A 16,093-nucleotide genomic window follows, 5' to 3' on the forward strand; every position below is an offset into this window, starting at 1 on the left:
CTTGCAATATGAACAACATATTAGGAAGTGAGAAATCCATTGAGCTTAATGTGGTTTATACGGCTCTCAAAGGTCTGGTCCCTGCTTCACTTTCTGGACCTATTTTTCACCTCCCCCCCCCCCATAATATCTACTTTGCTCTTGTCATATTGACCTTTCATTTTCCTTGAGTATCTTTCTTGCCTCAAGTCATTATGTCACCCTTGTCTTTAAGGTCATTCCTTCTCATCAGTTGTTGAACACCTAGTTGTCTCTCAGCTGATAGTTATTTTTTTCAAAGATGCATTCAAGGATTGCCTAAAACGGGTTAGCTTTTCTTCTGCATGCTTTTACTAAATCTTCTATGTTTCTAACCACAGTCATGAATTTTAACATCTGTCTCTGTCTCTCTCTTGCTCTCTTTCTCTCCCTCTTTCGCTCCCTCTTTACCTCCCTATCCATTTCATCTTCATTTTTGGTACTAGGGATTGAACCCAGGGTTGCTTTACCACTGAGCTACATCTCCAGTCCTTTTATTTTATTTATTTATTTATTTTTTTATTTTGAGATAGGGCCTTGCTACGTTGTTGAGGTTGGCTTTGAATTTATAATGCTCCTGCCTCAGCCCCCTAATTTGGTGGGATTACGGGCATGAGCCAGTAATCCTGGCTTCAACTCTGTATCTCAACTTCCTACCTACTTAGTTGTACTCCTCATTAGCCTGAAAGCTCCTTAAGAAATGGCCATGTATTTATTTGGTCCTCCATGATTTCTGTTTATGGTTCCTACTCCAGGCATTTGTTAAGCACACAAAGTTTGTTAAACAAATGAAAAGCTGGTCGCCATCTCCTATAACTCCATATCATCACTCCACTACACATGCCTTTTTTGCTGCCTTAGGTCTCCACAACCAACAGGCTGTGATGGGTAATTACATACAGCAAACTATACTGTACTGCCCCTGAATAAATGAGGGCACACTGGCCAAAGAAAAATGAGACACCTTGCCTCAGAACACCGAGCTGGAGAGAAGCAGGCTCTGGACCTAACTCCAGATCTTCTAAACCCTTGATTTATGTTCTATGAGATCAAGATATTTACCAATGATCAGGATTTCTCATCAACTCCCTTGAACAAGGTTCTTGTGCCACTGGCCAAATACTAATGGAAAAGGTAGATTATTTCATCAATGTCCCTGTGTCACTGTGCTTATACAATAACATACGGAAGCAAAATGTAAAACTCTGTGTCAAAACTTGAACACATTATATTTATTTTTCTGTTGCTTAAATTTATGTTTCTTTTGATGAACTTTTTCAAACAGGGTAAGCCAAGGATACTTTTTTTTAATTGTTGCTGTAATTGCTGCTGTTATTAAGGGCTTATAAAATAACATGGGTATTAATTTTTTTTTTGCCAAAATAGTATTCTAATTCTAAATGCAAATAAATTGGAAGGCAAAGTAAGACAGTTTCTCTGAGATGTTATTACCAGTGTGTGCACATTTAATACATTTTGGGAACATTATTTCCAAAAATAATTTAAGGTATTTTTGCCAAAATTAAGCAACTCCTTTTTAGTCTAAGCTGCCAACAGGAGGAAGGAGGAGGCTGACAAACATGTTAATCTTAGTTCACTTGCAATACTGTGCTTCATCCTGGTCTTAAGAAATTTGGTGACAGTTGGCATCTTTTGGGTGGATTTCCCTGGTAATATATTGATCCTGTCCCAGCAAATCTATACTTCCTCTCGGTGATAATTTGAGGTTAATCTGGGGGCCACATTTTTCAGAACTCAGAAATTCCATTGGTAAGGTGTTTTAGTTTGGTTATCAGGCTCCCCCGAAAAGCTTGTTAATGCAGGAATATTCAGGGGTGAAATAATTAGATTATGAGAGCTGTAACCCTATCAGTCCACTGTGGCTGAATGGACTGACTGGAAGATAACTGTAGGCAGGTAGGGCATGGTTAAAGAAGGTGGATCACTGAGTATGTGCCCTGGAAGTGTTGTTCTTCCTGTTGGTCACTTCCCCTCTCACTCTATCTACTTCCTTACTTCCATGAGGGGAGTGGCTCTCCACCATGATGTTCTGCCACACCTCAGACAATGGACTAGGCCATCTATGGACTGTAAACCTTAAATAAACTTATCCTTCTTTAAGTTGTTCTTCTCAGGTATTTTGGTCACAGTGACGCAAATCTAACTAAAATATAAGGCTATGGATTGTAGTTTAGAGCACATTCAAAATGTTGGCTTTGCAACTTTTTGTCATGGGGAACTGAATAAGGTAACACTTCTAAACTACAGTTTCCACATCAGTACAATGGGAATATGAACCACAACATGAAATATTACACACTAGAGGGGCTAAAATTTAATTTGTGCAACAGGAGGCAAACTCACATATCCATCGCCAGGTAAATGGGTAGATTGTGTTAAAAGAGGGACCACGACTCAGCACTAAAAAGAAACTGGTGCAAAAACAATACTGATGAACTTGAAAAATCCTATGTTGAGCAAAAGATGTCAGGCACAAAAGAATTCAAAAGTATGACTGCATATATTACATTCTAGAAAGGCAATATGAAGCTACTGTGACAGCAGGTCTGTGATTGCCTCTGGGTGGGGCGGGGGCTGTTGGGAATGGCACAAGAGTGAACTTTCTAAGAATTTCAAAAGGTCATATATCTCTTTTAAATTATTTTTTTAATTTACATATGACAGGAATGCATTATAATTCATATCACACATATAGAGCACAATTTTTCATATCTCTGGTTGTATACAAAGTATATTCACACCAATTCGCGTCTTCATACGTGAACTTTGGATAATGATGTCCATCACATTCCACCATCATTTCTAACTCCATACCCCTTCCTTTCCTCTCCTACCCTTCTCCCTATCTAGAGTTTATCTATTCCTCCCATGCTCTCCCTCCCTACCCCACTATGAATCAGCCTCCTTATATCAGAGAAAACATTTGGCATTTGGTGTTTTGGGATTTGGCTAACTTCACTTAGCATTATCTTCTCTAACTCCATCCATTTACCTGCAATGCCATGATTTTATTCTCTTTTATTGCTGAGTAATATTTCATTGTGTATATATGCCACATTTATTTTATCCATTCATCTACTGAAGGGCGTATAAGTTGGTTCCACAGTTTAGCTATTGTGAATTGTGCTACTATAAACACTGATGTGGCTGTGTCCCTGTAGTATGCTGTTTTTAAGTCCTGTGGGTATAGACTGAGGAGAGGGATAGCTGGGTCAAATGGTGGTTCCACTCCCGATTTTCCAAGGAATCTCCATACTGCTTTCCATTTTGGTTGCACCAATTTGCAGTCCCACTAGCAGTGTATGAGTATAAAAGGTCATATATCTTGACTAGGATGGTGGATACACTGTGGACAGAGCTGCCTAAACTCACTGAACTATCCATTTAAACCCTGTATACTTTCTGTATGCAAATTATGCTTCCCTAAAATGGTAATGTAACTGATATTTTTTTTTTCCTTTGTACAGATTCTTAGGCTGTTAATGGAAAAGGGGAGGAGACTTTGGTTCCATGAACTTGGGAAATAATCATGATAGCCCTGGGATCTCACCAAGGAAAATGCAGCTGTGAGTCCACCCACAGCCTGCCTTAAGTTGAAGTTCATCTCAGGCAGCTCCCATGTTTCCTTGCACACATTTGAGTACATGCTATCTTCTCTTTGGGAGAAAAATAAAGGCACATTGTTTAAGTCCTTCATTTTAAAAAGCTGTATTTTTTTCCAAAGGGAAATTAAGAAGTGTATAGCATATTAAAACAAGTGGACTATTTTTCAACTATAGCAATAGATATAAATTGAACATATATCATAGGAAAGAACAGAATTACATTTATATTCTTGGAAAATTTTTAGTTTGTTTTTAATGATTATAAGTTGTACCACTGCTGCTCAAGTTTCTTTCTCTCTTTCTACTGACTATCCAGATAGATGGCAGTTGAATTACTTTAGAAAAGTTTTAAATATTCTCTTTCCTTACTTTAGTATTAACAAATTATTGGGCATAGGCATAGCACTTAAAACTCAAAAAAATATATTAAAAAAAGAATTTAAACAACCATCAAAAGAAGACCTAAGGAGAAAAAAACACGCCAATAATTGTTTTGTGGTCTATAAGTTTAATATTAGAGATCTAAAGCTATCTCTCATTGCTTTCAAAGTACTACACAAAACAGGTGCATTAAGAAGGAATTGACGGGTAAGAGGACTAAGAAAAAAGCTGCTAATGGAATGTGTTCAATTTAAAAGTTGGATAAAATGGAAGTCATATCAGCTAAGTGTAACTGCTTTTCTCTTAGCACATTGTTTGCTGTTTATCATATTAGGCACTTATAGTACTTTTTTCCCCCTTTAAAAGTACAAATTCATTGTATAATTATGGTAAGAGAATGCATCACACATTTCTCTTTTTATTTTTTCTTTGCCTAGTACAATGCTTTGCAGACCAACTCATCAACAGACACGTGCTGAAAGAATTAAGAGCACATTATGAACATCCTCCATATCAAAAATTTACTGGATCCTAAGTAAGCATCTAGGTATTTTCAGGAAAGTAGGCAGCTGCCAAGTTTCAGAGTTTGCAGCCCAGATGCACTACTATTGTTCTAAAATGTGATCGGGTGGGTGTATTCTGCATTCTGCCTACATTGTCCCCAAATTTCTATAAAACTGCCAGAGTAAAAAATGAGAAAACATAGTATAAACTTACAAATAAACCTTTCTGCAACCTTGAAACATTCTTTCATAGAATTTGTATCAAAAGGCATCATTCAAAATAAGTTGGTGACATAACTATATAAAGAAAAGGTCAGACCAAGTATGGTGTGCATCCAAAATGGTTTATGTCTTTAATCTTTCAGGGAATGCAAAAACAAGTCATTTTCCTAGCATGTAGCTAGTGTGTGCTTCTGATTCTCCTATCACAGATCCTAAATAAGCAAGATTCACAATGGGAAAATGTTCCTTCAGACACAAGTGCCCTCTAGGGTTGATTGTGGAGGTGAAAGCAACACAGTACAGAAGCAAAGTCCTGTACGTGGTGCAGCTAGGTTTGCATGATTATTCTCAACCTTCAGCCACCATTAGGCACAAATGACATGTCATCCTAAACATGGGACACACTTTGCAAAGATTGGCGACTACGTTTCAATATCATGGCATGACTAGAGTATGACACAAGACTCAAGAAGCACTGAGACCCCAAATTCATATTCTATATTTAATTCTGACTTAAGAACAATAAAGGCCAATGATTGTCTTTTGTTAGAACCATTGAATTTCAGAGATAGTTGGTGGGTTTCATATTCTAATTTTCTCAATTTAAATGTGAAAAAATAGGGGTTCATAAGAGTATATAAGTGGTTCGCCCAAGATAACACACATATCCCCCATCATGCGAGGGTTACCTCCAAATATCTGGAGTTCTGAGTTAAGAGTTCCTTTCATTGTAGTATATTCATTCATTCTCTCCTGACTCTCCCTCTCTCTGCCCTCATATACCAGTTTTTTAAAGAAAATCTAACCATTTCTCAGTTGGATCTATTCATGCATGGACAATGTTTCTATAGACAAAGAGAAAAGCCATAGTCTGATGATAGTGCAGAGGTTCTGCTTATATATAACCCTAAGACAGCTCTGATATTCTCACTAAAGAATGCCGAGCAAATAAGCAACTCATTTCTCTGCAAGCAGAATGTCAGTATGTATATTTATGCTGGAAATGCTAATTAATCTATTATATGAAATCTTCAAATGATCAAAATCTCCCAGAGGATACAGTACAGAGAAATAGTTCTCACCCCTCAAGTTAAGACATCACAATATTTTTATTATAATCAGTTTTGTCTTATTCAAAATAGCCTGCGGTACGTAGGGTAACATTTCCCTCAAGACTCTTTAGTTTTGATACAATTGGAAAAATGGTATCTTTCTGAGTATATTTACAGGGTTCTTTCTGAATATTGTTGAGCATGAAAAATCTCAAGACGACAAAGGAAATCAGTTACTGTTTGCTGGTTATCCAGCCACCACCACCACAGGTGGGGAAATGTGATAATTACTTTTCCTCATTTCATTAAATACACGGGTTTAGAAAAACAAAATACTAAGTTTGCTAAATAAAATGTTAAGTTTGCTAAATTACTTTGCTTAACTTAGGGAGAAATTCTGTATTTATGTGAGGACCCATTAGTAATATTGTTCTCCTGAAATATGTTCAACACAGTGTTGGCCTGGGTATTATAACTTTATCTCACGTTATACTTTGCAAAGAAATCTGAAGCTTAACTCTTGACAAAAGTTTTTAAAGAGATATTATCCCCTTACCTCACACCCTGCTTCCTTCCATCCTTCTTTTTCTGGGGACTGAACCCAAGGACCTCACTTATAATAGGTAAATTTTCTACCATTGAGTTACATTCTCAGTTAAATTATACCAAAAAAGAAAAAAATAAAAGCTTGACAAAAAAAAAAAAAACTGCTATTCTTAAAGGATTTAAAACTAATAGAAGGAAACAGAAAATAATTGCACCCAATGGCTATGTGAGAGGACCTAAGAGAATAGTAGCAGACAGTGCGGGATGACATTTCCAAAGAGAACATGATTAACTTCAGTTTTGAAAATATGAAACTTCAGTATTACATGGAACTACCATTCGAAGACCATTCAAGGGCAGTCAATCACTTGCTCCTCATTTCTCTATTATTGGCTTAAAGTAAATCTGACCCAAGTGTAGCATCTACCACTTAAAAATAAATTTTGCAATGCTTGTTGAGGCTCAGCCAATTATAGCAGCCAACTTTCAGCCAATCACAGGCTTCCAATTGTTCAGATCATGCCCCTGCAAGGAGAGCGCCTCATCACATCATGTCCAAATAAAGTGAACAACCAGCCAACTAATCAAACTGTTTCTGTATGCCATCTCCTTTTCCTATCATTAAATACTATCTGTCCACATTACTGGGCAGAGCTCTCTGAAACTCTGCTAGTTCTGAGGGCTTCCTGATTCATGATTCCCCCCACCCACATATTGTTCCTCAAATAAAGTTTGCTAACTTTAATTTGTCTAAGGGTTTTCTTTAACAACATCAAAATATACTTTAAATCCATCCACAAATTCTATACCCACACTGTTCCAAGTCGACAGTCACCTCTTGCCTAAACTCATCTGTAGTCTGTTCTCCCTGATTCCACTCCTAATTTTGGGTCCACTTCGTGCACCATAATTATAGCAAATTAAAAAAAAAAAAGAAAAAAGAAAATGAGGATTCCTATTTAAAACCCTCCCCCCCAAAACCAAAGGCCAAATGTTCTCTCTGATAAGTAGATGCTGATCCATAATGGGAAGGGGGTGTAAATGGGAAAATGGAGGGACTGTGATTGGGCAAAGGGAGGGGTGGAGGGGGGGTATGGGGCAGGAAAGATGGTGGAATAAGATGGACATCATTACCCTAGGTATATGTATGACTGCACATATGGTATGGCACTACATATAGTACAACCAGAGAAATGAAAAGTTGTGCTGCAATTGTGTACAATAAATCAAAGTGCATTCTGCTCTCATATATACCCAATTTAAATAAATTTTAAAAAAACCCTAATGCCTTAAGAGTCCAGCTGCTTGTCACAGTTTGCCCATATGATTTGGTTCCTGCCTGTTTGGGGGTCATCCTCTTTTCTTCTGTGGAGGATGTAATGGTCTGGCTTAGCATTCATGCCAGAGGCTAGAAAGTTAAAAACTCTTAACTGACAGGTTAATTTCCATGTAGGTCCTGGCTATGATCTAGTTAATACCAGTGAGATTGCTTGAGATTACAATAAGGGATTTGGACACTTCTCTCTCTTTTAATACCCCCCTTTTTTGTCCTGGAAAATCATTTCAAGAAGGGTCTGATATATATGGGGAAGATTCCTATGTGTGATGGTTTTTTCAGTGGAGTATATCTCCCTGACAACAGAAGTGGTTCCTTGCTAGTGTAACTCTGTATCTTGGTTCTCAGGTTATTTTTCCTGTAGCTTTCCTCAATTAACCTAAAATCTTTTTATTCTGTCTACTAAAACAAACTCAGATGGATTCTAAACCCTACTGTTCAATCTTGAATGATCTATTTATTTTCAGTCTCTCTGGTGTAATAATATTTCTTCTCATTTCAAGACCTTTGGCACATACTTTTTGCTTTGAATGAATGGGCTTCATGGGGCTCCTTCTCCTTGCTCAGTTCTTCGCATAAATGCTAACTTCTAAGAGACAGTTCCCCTAGTTACTCAGCTCAATTTAGATACCCCCTCATTTTCTCCTATTAAACCCTCTACCTTTAATTGAATAGTAGTTAACATAAACTACAATATATCATAAAACAATGGAAAATATCCCCCACCAACTAAATTGTGAGGTCTACCATTTGCTCAGCAGTACCTCGGAGAGGGCCTAGTGTATATATATATATATATATTTTTTTAAACTAAACCCAATTTGCTTCAAGTAATTGTCCAACTTTTCAGTCCGCCTACTCTTTTTCCACTGGTTTTCACTGGGCATGGCCTAGCCAGAAAAACCTAATGACAAGTCTCTATTCACAGTGGTGGAGAAAATTCCCTTAGACTATATTGTCAAGGCAAAGTATTGAATTATACATCTGTCAGGGATTATGAAACAAAGACAGTGTGTCTGTAGGGTTCTATCTCTTGAGCACCTAATAAGGTCACTAGAAGTTGAGTAGGTGCCCAAGAAATAAATGATTAGCAAATGAACGGATCACATTCTTTTTATTTGAGAATAACAACAAAATCACTCTTCCAAGGTCAAATCTATCATTTGGATGTGACTCTAGGTTCAGTGCCATTGGTTACACAGAAATTAGCCTTTCTTTCATGGCATGCACGTAACAGTTCAAATAGTCACTTCACTAAACTTTCTTCCATTTTATTTTTGAAGTTAGAAATATATTTCATTTATTTTAAATTCTGAGAGATAAAACTGAATAACCACTTTGGATACTTTAAAATGTATAGAATATTTTCTAATCAAAACCCTTTCACAAGTCTTGCTGTTCTCAAAATCCAAAATCATTTTACAGTGCTTGAAATCCAGATCTTGCTTGGCTAGCAAAAATTACACATAAGTGATGAATTCCTCATATTGAGGATTACATTCCTCATGACATGTTTTCTTGAATAGGTAGTTTAATTATGGTGTAATTGATGAGGTCCCCTTTCTCTAGCTCTTTACATAGAAAATACAGAATAAGAAAAAATGCATTTTTGTTTACTTTTACAGCTTACTTTCTTGACATGTTACTTACTTTACATATGGTTTACAAAGTAAAAAATACTACTGGGATAGTTAGGTATATAAAAGAAAAATATTATAAGAAATATGGGTGGGGAGATCACAGTTATTTTGTTTCATTCCTTGTGCCATTACTAAGTTTTTGAATTAGTATTTGTATTAAACAATGTAATTAGACTGAGAATTCGATATTATAATATCCACGTGTTTTATAATGAAATGTCTCAAGGCATCTATTTCAGTTCTGGATCAGTCAACTGCAGTTTCTGATGTTTAGATTTCCTGTATAGAATAAAAAAATATATCTTCATTCACAAATGTTTAATGGCTCTTTCGACTTTTGTTTTCAAAACATTAGATATTCAGGACATACTTTCAAATTTTTTCTAGTTACTAAAACAAATGGTTCTTCTTAAAATCCAAAGCCACTATTTCAACTGACTTCTTTCATGTTAAAAAGAGCCAAAAGAAAAGATCCTCTCAATTCCAACATTCCAAAATCATACAAAATTTCAAGGCATCTTGATTTTTCTTATGAACCAAAAAAGCTCCATTCTGCTTGAAGATGACAGCACATGCATTCAAAATATCAGGTCTATTAACTTTTTACGTCTCCCAAGAAAACAAGTGAAACACACCCACACAAGTACAAAGCACATGGAAGAAGGAAAAACATTACCTTTCACAGACACTAAAGAATCCTAAAGAAGATGCTGCTGGCATACTTAGGAAAATGTATTCCTTTTTCTCTTGGCTTTTATAGTTTAATATAAAATAATTTCTAGCATATTTTGTACAGAAAAGGCCTCCTGTGTTAGATAAATCTCATGTGTATCATTTTGCATGACCAGGAAGTCGACAGATATATCAGCATGTTGCTTTCTCATCTATAGCTGGTCACGCAGATTAAGAAATGAAGCACAGTTAAGTATTACTGATTATTTGAGGAGGGTTCTATAATTACTCCTCAACATTGAACTGTCATGTTAGATTTTTTAAAAATTGAAATTTGTTTGGACAGAGAAGTGGCAAGCTATGATATAATGCTTGTGGCAGCTCTGCTCAATTGAAATATAGGATTTTCAATAAAATTTAAATCACCTGCTATGGTCTGGGGATGGTTTGAGTGTCTCACGGTAAAGGTTCATATGTTGAAGCTGTTTTTTTTTTTGGGGCGGGGGGGGATCAGGTACTGGGGATTGAACCCAGGGGCACTTACTCATTGGGCCACATCCCCAGCCCTTTTTGTATTTTATTTAGAGATAGGGTCTCACTGGGTTGCGTAGGAACCTCACTAAATCACTGAGGCTGGCTTTAAACTTGTGATCCTCCTGCCTCAGTTTACTGAGCCGCTGGGATTACAGGTGTGCACCATCTAGTCCGACCTGACTTAATTCTTTTGAGAATGAGTTGTTACCAAAAAAAGGTAGTCTGGCCCCTAAATCTCTGTGGTTTCCAATCTTTCCATGTGATTACTCTCTCCCCTTCATACAGGCTCCCATCATGATGCTATCTACCATACTGAGATACAGCCACAGGGCTCTCATCAGAGCCCAAACTGATGGGAGATGCCTGATCTTAGACTTTCAGCCTCCCAAAGTGTGAGCTAAATAAGCCTCTGAACAACATACCTAGCCTCAAGTACTCTTCTACAGCAACAGTGGACATAGTAGACTACGATATTCACTGTAGTTAGGATCTTAGGCAGGATTTAAACATTGCTACCATAACCAAAGGCTGCTCTTTATGTAATTGTTCACTCAGCCCTTAAAACAGATCTGACAAAGTCATTGTGACTTCATAAAAATATTCCTGACATACTTTATTCTTCAAGTCAGTATTGGATCCTAAATATCTTGTTGTCGTGTTTGTCACCCTATGTCAAATCCTAATCTGCTTTGTGTCCTTGCTGACTGGAGCTCATCCTCCTTATCCGACTCTAGTATTTTAAGCCCCACATGAACCAATATAATGTTCATCCTGAATCTCTGTATTTTTTTGTGGTTTCTTCTACCAGGCTTGCCTTTCCTCTGACTTCCAAAAATCTGTGCCAAAGCAAATAGTTTCTTCAAATTATTTCATCTTTCACGGAGCCTCAACCCTGGGAGCCAAAACCAGTAAACAAGTAAGTAAACACTCACACAAACAATTTTCTGTCCTATAGACTCTTAACCACAGTTATAAAGAGCACAAATCTATTGGTGGCAGTTTGAATGGGACCAGGCCTCCTTCCAGAGTTGATCAGAGTCTCAAGGAAGGTGCCTAACAGTGAACTTGGCTTGATTATTATACCTTAATCCCTAATGAGGATTTCTATGAAAGCAGTATAAAATTTCAATCAATGCAATATCCACAGAATAAAAGAGTATGTCTATGCTATTCATCACTCCAACCTGTATACCAGCTCAAACATCAGTGGATATTAGATATTCCAAAATATGTATTAACATGAACAAATATCTGTGTGAACTTTTAGTATCACTGTTCAAAATATCCATAGTCTTTCTCTCCAGTGCTCAAATACAAGATTGTACATGCCTGCACCTCACTGGCATGAGGCCTTATCATGCCATCGATGGGGGCCATTTAAAACACAAGTGAAAGTGACCCTTGCCACCTCCTGGCAGGAGGAGGAGATTTAGCTGGACCCTCACTGTTCCGGTATGGATAAGAATGAAAAACCAGCCTCTACCTCAGAGCAAAGCCTGTCCAAGGAAGGGGGCGTGACCCTTGTCCTTGGAAAACCCCACAGAGCACTCCTAGGCACATACCCACCCTGCTGAGTTGTTTATCTACAAATAACAGGAGAGATCTGCTGTGCCACGCTAGGTGGGGAACCATAGCAACCCCCTAGAAGCCACCAGCCACGAATCAGCATGAGACCAGGAAAATACCTGGGATACTAGATGACCCTCCCATAGTTTATGGTGGTTGATAATATGTTGGGAAACCATGTAGTTCAGCACTTACTCCCCTAGAGGCCTAAACCAATCAGTTCAAACCAATCCCCCTCTTGTACTAGCCAATTACCCCTACCCAACTTGTTCCCGCCAGTGACTGTGCTAATCACGTTTTAGAGTTGTTTTAAGATTTTCCTGTGGTGTGTGATGATTTGCTAAGAGATGTATGTGAAGTCCCTGCCTTCCCCAAAGAGTGTAAAAAACTGCTGCAAACCCTGGGCTCGGGGCCTCTCAGCGTCACCAGTTGCTGTGTGTGCGCGGAGGACCAAGATAGCTTGCAATAAACACCTCTTTGCTGCTTACTTCGATCTTGGTCTCTGGTGGTCTTTTGGGGGTCCTGAATTTGAGCATAACAAGAGATGTCCCCCAAAAGATCATGTGTTAGACAATGAAAGAAGGTTCAGAGGATAAATTATTGAGTTGTGAGTCTTAACCCTGATGGGATTAATTGAGTGCTAACCAGAAGGCTGGTTGGGTGTAACTGGAGGAGGTAGGGCATTGGGGGCATGACTTGGGGTATATATTTGTATTTGGCAAGTGGAGGTGTCTCTCTATGCTTTCTGATCATGTGAGCTGATTCCTGCTACCATACTCTTTTGCCATGATGTTCAGGCTCACCTGGAGCTGCAAGGAATGGTGCTGAACTTCTATGGACTGAGACCTCTGAAACTGTGAGCCCTCAAATCAACTCTTCCTTCCTACAGTTGTGCTGGGTGGGTCCAGTGAAAAAGCTGTCCAAAACAGAAATTGGTACCAAGAGTAGGGTCCTTGCTGTGACTTACCTGTCCATGTGGTTCAGAAGATTTTGGAGCTTTTTGGAATTGGTGGGAGGAATTTTGAGATGTGTAGCCATGTATGCTGGAAATGCTTTAGATTGTTGTAAGCAGAGTTTAATGGACAATACTGATGGCAGCTCAAAAGACCAGAGGAAAAGGAGGACTCTATTGGAATTTGGAGTAGAGGCCATTTATGTTAAGTTCTGGCTGAGAAGTTGTCTGCATGTGTCCTGAGACTTTCTGAAAAGCTGATTTTAAAACCAATGGACTTCTTAATCTGGTGGAATAAATTTCTAGTCAGCATAGCATTCAGGCAGTGGTGGCATGAATAATACTGTCAGGTTTTAGCCAATATTCAGGAGCAGAAAGCAACTGGGGCTAAGGAAGTTGTAGTTGTTAAAGACATTACTGCCACTAAAGGAATGCTAAAGACTTTGCACAGAGACAATAAGAAAGATGGCTTGAGGGCATCTCAGGAGCTGGTAAGACCACACCCATCTCAGGCTCAAGGGAGTAAAAGTGAAAATCCTCTTGATAAGAGACCAGTGGGGCACCCTTCTTGTACAAGAGGGCCTAGGAAGTTTTTTCAACACAATTAGCCACTGAGGCACTCAGAGGTTGATGCATCCAGGGTCTCTGGAGGCTTGGTACTGCTCAAAATGGTGGCAGACCTTGGCATCAACCACATGGTGGGTGGTTCTACTGGAATGCAGGATGCTGAAATTAGGGGGTCACAGAGGCTTTTACCAAGATTTCAAAGGAAGGTCTGGGAAGCCAGGCAAGGTACAACAGGGTTGGGGGTCCCTGAGAGGGCAAAGTGTGGAGATTTGAGGAGGAAGCCAAAGCTGCAGTAGAGACCCCTGAGATTAAAAAATGTCAGTAATGTGGGACATCATCCTAGGAAAGCTGCAGGAATCAAGCCGAAACAAGCCAACAGAAAGGCTACTTGGGCTGCAACCAGCAAGGCCACAGGGGCAGATCTACGCCAGCCTTTGGAGAGAACATCATGATGTTATGTGCTCCAGATACCAGACACAGAACTAAAGAACTTGTTTGCCCAGCTAGACTTCAGTCTTGCTTTGGTCCTATCCCTTCTTTCTATGCCCCATTTTTATAAATGGAAATGTTTACTCTATACATTTACCTATTGGATTCTTGTAAATAGCTTTTGATTTTTATAGGAGCTCACAATGCAAGTTTGCCCCATGTCTCAGAGGAGACTTTGGAATTGAAATTTTGGGTAAACTTGGAATTCTTGAGACCATGGAGACTCTTGGAAATATACAAAATATACTTTGCATTGTGACATGGTTGTGAGCATTTGGGGGCCAGAGGTAGAATGTTAGGTTTGGATTTGAGATATCCCCCAAAAGCTCATGTGTCAGACAATGCAAGAAGGTTCAGAGGAGAAACGATTGGCTTGTGACAGTCTCAACCCAATCAGTGAATGAATACCCTGATGGGATTAACTGAGTAGTAACTAATGGGGGCAAGGTATGCTGGAAGAGGTGGACATTGTGAGTGTGGCTTTGGGGTACATATTTTGTATCTAGAGAGTGGATTCCCTCTCTCTGCTTCCTGGATCATCATGTGAGCTGCTTCCCTCCACCACAGTCTTCTGCCATGATGTTCCCCTTCAACTTGAGCCCCAAGGAATGGAACCTGCTATCTATGGACAGAGACCTCTGAAACCATGAACTCATAAATAAACTTTTCCTTTCCTACCATTGTTCTAGTTGGGTCCTTTAGTCATAGCAGCTAAAAAGCTGACAAAAACACATTTCTTCCTCTTTTTAAACATAAGGCAAACAATACCCCAATACTCCTGCTCCACTGATTATTCAGAGAGACATAGTCGGCAGAGTCACAGCAAAGAACAAAACCTTTTGTGAAAAGGAGATTGGGTTCCAAAGTCTTGCTATTGTGAATTGAGCTGCTATGAACATCGATGTAGCAGTGTCCCTGTAGCATGCTCTTTTTAGGTCTTTAGGGAATAGACCAAGAAGGGGAATAGCTGGGTCAAATGGTGGCTCCATTCCCAGCTTTCCAAGAAATCTCCATACTGCTTTCCAAATTGGCTGCACCAATTTGCAGTCCCACCAGCAATGTACAAGTGTACCCTTTTCCCCACATCCTCGCCAGCACTTGTTGTTGTTTGACTTCATAATGGCTGCCAATCTTACTGGAGTGAGATGGTATCTTAGGGTGGTTTTGATTTGCATTTCTCTGACTGCTAGAGATGGTGAGCATTTTTTCATGTACGAATGGATTAAAAAAATGTGGCATTTATACACAATGGAGTATTACTCTGCATTAAAAAATGACAAAATCATAGAATTTGCAGGGAAATGGATGGCACTAGAGCAGATTATGCTAAGTGAAGCTAGCCAATCCCTAAAAAGCAAATGCCAAATGTCTCCTTTGATATAAGGAGAGTAACTAAGAACAGAGTAGGGACGAAGAGCATGAGAAGAAGATTAACATTAAACAGAGATGAGAGGTGGGAGGGAAAGGGAGAGAAAAGGGAAATTGCATGGAAATGGAAGGAGACCCTCAGGGTTATACAAAAGAACATACAAGAGGAAATGAGGGGAATAGGGAAAAATAATACAAGGGGGAGAAATGAAGGTCAATAGAGGGGGTAGAGAGAGAAGAGGGGTGGGGAGGGGAGGGGAGGGGGGATAGTAGAGGATAGGAAAGGTAGCAGAACATGACAGTCACAAGTATGGCAATATGTAAATCAATGGATGTGTAATTGATGTGATTCTGCAATCTGTATATGGGGTAAAAATGGGAGTTCATAACCCACTTGAAGCAAAGTGTGAAAGATGGTATATCAAGAACTATGTAATGTTTTGAACAACCAACAATAAAAAAAAAAAAAATAAGCATGCAAAAAAAAAAAAAAAAAAAAAAGGAGATTGGGATTACCACAACAAAGGTTAGCCCCAACTGTCTGTTACAGAGAGAATCAAATATATGAAGGAAGATTCCTCTTTCCTAACACTGGCTGTTGTCTCTGAAAGACAGAAAGGG

General features: G+C 38.8%; 1 protein-coding gene across 4 annotated transcripts in view; it reads right to left on the bottom strand.

Moving 5' to 3' along the window:
• Positions 1 to 16,093, bottom strand: part of Znf385d (zinc finger protein 385D) — an 843,102-nt gene that overhangs the window by 42,957 nt on the left and 784,052 nt on the right. The window lies entirely within an intron of this gene.

Source organism: Marmota monax, unplaced genomic scaffold (genome assembly GCF_021218885.2).
Source record: "Marmota monax isolate L192 unplaced genomic scaffold, Marmota_monax_Labrador192_F-V1.1 WCK01_AAM20220418_F8-fsc00152, whole genome shotgun sequence".
NCBI lineage: Eukaryota > Metazoa > Chordata > Mammalia > Rodentia > Sciuridae > Marmota > Marmota monax.